We start from the raw sequence: 8,464 nt of genomic DNA on the forward strand, positions 1-8,464 counted from the left end.
AAACATGGCTCAAGAACTCAAGTGGGTTGGAAAGTAGTATGGAGGTTCCTCAAAAGACTCCACATAAAGGTCCCCTATGACCCAGCAATCCCACTTATGGGCAGTTACCCAAATGATCACAAACAAGATCACACTAAAGCTACCAGCACGACTATGCTTATTGCAGCATTATTTACTATAGCTAAGATATGGAACCAACCCAGATGCCCCTCAGTAGATGAATGGATCAAGAAAATGTGGTATATATACACAATGGAATTCTATGCCTCCATCAGAAAGAATGACATTGCCCCATTTGTTAGGAAATGGAAAGACTTGGAAAAAATTATATTAAGTGAAGTAAGCTAGGCCCAAAGAAACATAGGTCCCATGGTTTCCCTTATTTGCAATAACTAGTATATGTCTGAGACAAGCAGATATGGTCAGATAAGTTGATGTTAGGTGAAATGAACCCCAAGATAAGTATTCAAATGTTTTTTTCTTTCATGCAATTGTTTCTAACATATTTATAAGATGATTTCTTTTTTGCTTTGCATGTCCCTCCCCCACGGTATAACCCCTGCTCTCACTGTATTTGATGTTGGTATAATTTGTGGAGGGGAAGGGAAAAAACAAATCATTTAAATTGGGATACAGGTGGACCCATTGCTACAATGAGACGTACAAGTCCTTATGTCGAAAACGAACTTTACAACTTTGGTGCGGGGGGAGGAAGGCTGGGTGAGGGGGTGGGGGAAGGATGGGATGGGAAGGGGAAACAAAGGAGGAGGCTACAATGCTTGATAAGAAATGTACTCATTATCTTGCCCATGTAATTGTTACCCCTCTGTACAGTATTTTCACAATAAAAAAAAAGAAAAAAAACTCAAGTGGGGGCTGGGAAGGTGGCTCAGTGGTAGAGCGCTTGCCTTGCATGCTCAAGGCCCTGGGTTCGATTCCTCAGCACCACATAAGCAAAAAGAAAAAAGCTGGAAATGCTGTTGTGGCTCAAGTGGTAGAGCGCTAGCCTTGAGTTGAAAGAGCTGAGGGACAGCGCCCAGGCCCAGAGTACAGATCCGACGACTGGACCCCCCCAAAAAAAAAAGAAGAAAGAAAGAAAAGTGGTAGAATACTTGCCTGGTGCAAATTGCACTATTGACAAAAATTAAAAATTAATAATGTCTTAGACATTGTTGATATTATAGGCAGGACTAATATTAAGCTAGAGTCCATTAGTTATTTATGAGACCAGGATTGGTTCAGATTGGTCAAACCCTGCATTGGTTTCCCAATGCTCTGCTATGATGTCTACATCTCAAAATAATCACTCCTGGTTCTGGGTGCTGGTGGCAAGCAATCTGAGGTTCTGTTTCTCATGGAGTTTCTGTTTCCAGATGGGGAATCATGGGAGAGAGAAGTAATAACCAATAAAGAAATAACCAAGCAAGGTAACTTCTGAAGGGAAAGTGAGTCAGGAAATGCCACTCCACAAAGGGCTTCTATGGCTTGAATGCCCCCTGTATTGCAGATATTAAAAGGTTGGGCCAAATGGGACATTTAAGAGGTGACTGGGCATGAGGATCCACCCATCTTGGACCTCACCAGATATGGCCTCCTGATCTTGAACTCCCCAGCATTTAAAACTATAAACTGAACAAAACTTTTCATTTGTAATTTTAGTGGTATGAGAGTTTGAACTCAGAACTCAGTCACTATACTTTTGTGCCACATCCTCTAGCCCTTTTTTGCACTGACCTTTAAAATAGGGCCACACTTGTTGCCTATTTGTATACCTGGACTGTGATCCACTTATTTCATGCTTCCCATCATAGTTGAGATCACAGAGATGTGCCATTATCCTCAGCTAGAGATGGAGTCTCATAGACTTTTCTGCCAGAACTGGCTTAGAACCACAATAGCCCTTCCTCTCCCCAGTGTATGTGGGATAAGAGGCACAAGCCACTACACCCATTTATGGATTGAGAATGGATCTTGTGTGATTACCTTGGCTAAACTGGAGCCATGATCCTCCTGATAGGCATCCTGTGTAGTTTAGGATTACAGGCATGAGACATTGTTGTCCAGCTAGGACCATAGATTTTTATTTTGTCTAACAAGGATTATCAAATCATTTACTATGTAATTAGTGTCTTCCCAAAGTTTTTAGCAACAGTAACAGCATTGTGTCTTGCACATAGCTGGTTTCTCATGAGTGAATGTTTTTGGAGTGAATCAAGAGGCAAGGTAAGTGCAGAGGTTCAGAGACAGTCAAAATCCATTTTGGGATTTGGCATCTGATTCACTTTGTCTCTGACCTGCTGCTCCATCTGGGTCTTTGGCTTCACTTGCTAGGTTTCACAGAGAAACTCTTAGAGCAATAGGGCTGAAGAGAGGAGCCAGAAAGGATTCTCTGCAGTGTGCTCTGGGCTCTCCACCTTAGGAAGTACCCCAAGTGATGGCTGCGGGTTCTCACTCCCTTCTCTTTGGGGAAGAGCAAATGACTTGTGACTTGGCTAATCACAAGAAACATCTGCAGCCTCCTAAAAATATCTGCTTTGTACCATCTTGTGGAGCACAATATTTATATAGCCTAGCAATGTAATTAAACTGATGTTTAGTTAATTCTTGAAAACAGCTGGAGGATCTCAAAGTCCAGGATGAGCTTTATAGGTGGCCTGAATAGTGGGCTGAGAAAGGGGCTCTTGGAAGTTGTTCCCATGGCCTCTTGGTCACAGTGGGGTCTTCAGCGGGTAGAGATGGGGAGAGGAGCCAAGGAAAATGCTGGAATAGAGTGTTGTGTGGCTTTCTCAGGAACAGATGGATGACAGTTTTTATTTCCATATTTCTGTCTGGCAGTCCCTGGCACATTTCCTACTGAGGAAAGCATTTGTCATAATCAGTCAGAAAGTGCCTCATCCCAAAGTACACTTTTGTGCTCTTGTGACCTGAGGAGGTCATGTGCAGGTGATGCTAGAGTTTTCTTGAATGGTCACTTAGTTTCAAAGAACTACCTGTACAGATGGGAATGTTAGCCAGCAGAGGTTGGAGTCATAGCTTTCTTTTGCTCCTCATCAGTTTTTAAAAGATGAGCAAAAAGCGAAGAATGGAGCCTAGCACACACAAGGTCATGGGTTTGATTTCTAGTACTACAAGGGAAAAAAACCCAAGCAAACAAACAGAGCAAAGCTGAAGGAATTTTAGCCAAAGGAGTTCTATAGCTTTATAGCTTCATGAGTTTATTTGAACTCAGCAAAGCAGGATGAGAGGATATACTCCAGGCTAAAGACACCATTGAGACATAGAAGCAGCTCTGTCAGTGCTACCAACATAAGTTTGGTGGGAGGTGGGATTCAGATGGGCCTCTGGGGAAAATAAAGCCTGCAGTTAGGGAGTCCAGATAGTCCCCTCCTTTGTGCACAACTTTATTTTGGAATCTTATTTTTATATGAATTAAAGGGACAATCCATTGATGTTGCCAGACAATAACCAATCATTCATTCATTCACTCATTTATTATTTCTGTGATTATCACCAGATACCTACTACCTAGTACGAGAGTGGCATTGGGGAGTAAAATAGGTACCTTCTCCATCAGGAAACTTCTGGTGTAGTGCCTATGCACTGGGCTCAGGAATAGTCCAGGATGTCTGTAGGCTGGATAGGGCAAATCAAATAAATTGACTAGGCAAAATTCAAGATTCAAGAGGAATGGAGTCAGAGGAATAATGACTAGGATATAAGCTGATACGGGGCAAAGATAGGATCATTCCAGCCACAGAAAATAGCATATGCTAGTGCCCTGTGGTTGACAAAGCAAAATGATTTCCTGGAATTGAAATGAAGCTAATGGGGTTAGAGAACAGGGGTGAGGAAAAGACAGTGGAAGAAGGCTTTAGAGGTTGCAAGACTTTCAGACAGTCATCCTTACATGATCTGAGGCCAGGAAGCACTTGCAAAGATCTGGATATCAAAATAATAAGACAGAGATCTTATTCTCTTTTGAAGTGAGGGGATAACACTTTCCATTAGAATTGGAAGACCCTTCTATCAGTAATTGCCAGAACAACTTCGGTTTTTTTTACATATCCTGAAACCAGACTTCTCCAAACTCTAATGAAGACATGATCATCATAAGGGGGCGGGGGGGAGGGTGACTCTGTGACATCACTGAAGAGACAGAGATGAAAGGCCTGAACCTAAGATGTTGCTCCAGAAAACCCAGGACTGCATTTCAGTGTCTGTCCAGGCAGCAGCCCAGTGGATCCTTAAATAGAAAGAAGAACTGGCCAACAGAGGAAGGAAAGCTGTCCTTGTACATCCCCCAGGAGTGGCACTTTTCATCAAAGTCTAAAGGCCAAGTATATCTGGCCAGGCAGTGTTGTGATAGACAGGCTGGGGGCATGGGGCTGTTAAGGAGTTGTTGGAAGATCACAGGATGTGATGCATCCTGGTTCTTTGGCCAAGCAGATCCGTGACACCATCTTCAATAGGCTGCTCTTAATATCCACAATGATTCCATTTGATCTCCATTCTCCTTGGATGTTTATATTCTTTAAAAAATGGTCAGTATTTGGAGGTAGATGAAGAAGCAGGAGGTCACTTTAGTGTTAGAGTAAGAGGGGGTGCATATGAGGCACATTCATCTATATGTCTGACATGATGCTTCTTCAGAGTAAGCATATTGCCTTATTTCCCATTACCACTGTTACTCAGATTATTCCTATTTCCTCCAGGAGAGTGAAGACCTGAGCTTTGTCCTCAGAAAGCTTCCTCTCTCAACACATGAAGCAAAAGCACTTAAAATTAAGCTAAACTAAAAAATCAAGTGTAAGAACAACCATATTTGGGGAGGTTTCTCCATAATGACCTATTTGATGTTCATTTTGAAATATCACTACATGTTGTCATTTGTATATTATCTCAATTGTGTGATTCTTTAATACAGCATAAAATCATAATGTGTCACCTTATGATCCAGATGTAAAATAGAATACCAACGAATTAAAAACTAACTGTTGAGGTCTGGGATGTAGCTCAGTGGCAAAGCACTTGCCTAGCAAGTGCAACGTCCTGGGTTTGATCCCCAGTACCAAAAAAGAAAAGACAAAAAAATACAGTTAAAAACTAACTGTTGAGAATTGTACAACTTTAAAGTCATTGAAAGAGAACAAGAATGAGGGAGAGGTAAGTTGTGTAGAAACTAATACAAGGCAGATGGTAGAGGGAAAAACCACTATACTTTGTGGAAATATTATGGAAAGATTAGTCTTATGTGAATTGCATGAGGTTTTCAGGAAAGCTTCTCTCCAATAAATACAATTGCTATGTAGCAAATTATTTTGGAAAAAATTCCTGAAGCGTCTTTGAATTATGTGTAGCCATGGTAGGTATTTGCTGTGCCCACTGGAGAAGAAAATTAAGAGACTTGCCCAAGGGCACATGGTCAGGCTGGAGTCAGGATTTGAAAGTGTTTGACGCCAAACATCTTATTCAGAGATACTTGTTGTCCCTGACTTCCTATCATAAGTTGTCTAATTAAAAAAAAATCAGGCTGGGCACAGGTGGCTCATGCCTATAATCTTAGCTACTTAGGAAGTTGGGATCTGAGGATTTTGGTTCAAAGCCATCCCAGGTAGGAAAGCTCAAGAATCTCTTATCTCCAATTAACAAGCAAAAAAAAAAAAAAGGTGGAAGCTGTGGCTCAAGTAATAAAGCACTAACCTTGAGCAAGAAAAAAAAGCTCAGGGATGGTGCCCAGGTCCAGAGTTCAAGTCCTAAGACTGGCACGTGCATGCACATTTGCACACACACACACACACACACACACACACACACACACACACACACCATCAAATGCCTAAACAGGACTTTGTTTTGTTTTGTTTTTCTGTTGTGGGGTTTGAACTCTGGGCCTGGGCACTGTCCCTGAGATCTTCAACTCAAGACTAGCATTCTACCTCATGAGTCACAGAACCACTTCCAGTTTTCTGAGTGGTTTATTGAAGATAAGAGTCTTATGGACTTTCCTGAAGGGGCTGGCTGTGAACTGATCCTCAGATCTCAGCCTCCTGAGTAGCTGGGATTACAGGCATGAACCATGAGAGCCTAGCCTAAACAGGACTTTGAAACTCATCTAATCCGGGGCTTACTCTTTCAGAGTTGGATAAACAAACCCAGAGAACTGAGTGAGAAAAAGGCCATGGCGGCTGTGCTTTGGTGGCCTTCACCAGTTCCTGCAAGTAGAATTGGGATTCATTACAAGCTGACAACCAGGCAGATTACTTCTTGTTCTGGTCAGTTTTTGGTCATTAATGACAAATACCATGGCCTGGGGAAGCTATAAAGAAAACAGGTTCATTCTGGCTCACAGTACTATTCCAATGCTGTGAGGCTATATCTAGTGATGGCCTTTTTACTGACAGAGGCCCAAGGTATCAATTACATGGCAAGAGTCTGGGAACATGCATTTTGTATCTGTCAGGTCCCTCCCCTTTCTTACAAAACGACCTGGACTCCATCATGGAGACTCCACCCTGATAATCTTATAGAATCCTAATCACCCCCCTCTCTGAGCATCACAAAGCTCCTACCTTCTCTATATCTGTCGATGGGGATTATATTCAAACTTGAGTTTTGAAGAGGACAAACCAGATTCTATTTCCAATTTGGGATCAAGCCTTGTCTTAGGGAGTCAGTGGAGTTGGATTTGGTCTCCTCTCACTTGCTTTTAAGCTTTCAAGTTCTCTGACATGGAATCCAAGTTCTTCTCATAGATTGAATTACTTCCTATTGCTTCTTGGGAAGAAAATTGAGGTGGTATGTAAGGGCAGGCCCTGTAATAGGTGAATGATATAAATGAACCAGTAATCTAGAGACAACTATTTTTCTAAGGCAACTTTATTTAGCAAAAAACAAAATGAAATTCCCCCTTTTCTTAAAAAAAATGAAAGCCAGTATTGGAGTTCAAGACTACTAACTAGTATAAGATGAATTTTAATTTTTATTCATGACAAAGATCGTTTTAAAGGTGTTCTCCCATTTCTATACACACCACATAAAGCCCATTATATACTTATACATACAGACATATCCAGTAGCCTCTGGGAAAGAAGCATTACAATGATTTGGCATCAATAAGCTGCTATAGGCAGCCAACCATGACCAGGATTTGACCTTGGCCTTAGTGGGGTGTTGGTGGAGTTCTTGGGTACAGGATCTTGGAAATTTTTCTGAGATATTATTTGGCCAGCATCATTGTCATCATCACTTGTCTCTTATTTACATTTTATCTTAAGTGACTCTCATATATGATCAACTCTTAGACTTTCTCATTTCTCCCAAATACTATTTATGAAGTTGGGTTTCATGCCTTTTTTTGAATGAGTGGATATTAATTACGTATGCTGTCAGATCATTGGATCATAAACTCAGAATACTGTGACTTAACTGATGTACCCTCATTGATCTGAAGCTGACTGTAGGGCTGCTAATTGAGGCTGGTTGGACTGCAGTGACTTACTTTCAGTCTCTCAGCCCTTTTTTTTTCTCCCTTTTGGGTATTAGTCAGTTTCTGTTACTATGACAAAATACTGGGGCCTTAATAATTGAGAAAGAGGGCTATTTAGTGTACACTTCTGGAAGTTTAAGAGTATGGTACCTGCTTTTGCTCTGCTTTGGTGAAGGTCATAGAAAATGGCATCACAATGGTGGGAATACTTGCAAAAGAGATCATATGACAAGACAGGAAACCAGAGAGAGTTTAATAACAACTAACTTAAGAACTAACTCTGCAAGACTAGAGTAATCCTTTGTGAAGACAATGCCTTGTGATCTACTTACCCCATGGTAGACCCCACCTCTTACAGGTTCCACCATTTCTCAGTAATATTACTCTAAGGGTCAAGCTTCCCATGAACTCTTGAAGGACAAATGACATTCATACCATAGTACTCTTGGGCCTATGATCTGGTCTAGGTTTATTTATTTTCCCCACGACAATGACTGAGGAGAACAGACTTCATTACACAAGTCTGTTTCCATCTGTGCCTGGGCCAGTACCACCCATATGTGGCTGAACCCCCAGCATCAAGAGTAGGGAAGTCTAATCCATGAGACAAACAGTTAAGAAATATGACTACTTGTTTTGCTGAGAAACATTAACTCCTTTCTTGGGCCCACAAATTAGCTAGGAGCAGGATAAAAGCTAGACACTAGGCCTCCATTTTTTATCTGTGTCCTTTGATCTAAACCATTATCTTCTGTAGTCACTCACAGTCACCTTAGGCTCCAGGAAGGACAGGATTTATTGTTAAGTATTTGGTGACACAGGCAAACTGCCCTTTTGACAGGCAATACATTACTTCCTGGTAAAAGGCAAAACCCAAAGGAAGAGAATAGCCTAAAGCTCAGAACAGGCCACTCGCCAAACATCAGTGAATGACTGGTTCCCACTCCTCTCGTGCTGACAGTGATAATAACTTCTCTG

The sequence above is a fragment of the Dipodomys spectabilis genome, unplaced genomic scaffold (genome assembly GCF_019054845.1).
Source record: "Dipodomys spectabilis isolate Male_0828 unplaced genomic scaffold, ASM1905484v1 ptg000365l, whole genome shotgun sequence".
Lineage (NCBI taxonomy): Eukaryota > Metazoa > Chordata > Mammalia > Rodentia > Heteromyidae > Dipodomys > Dipodomys spectabilis.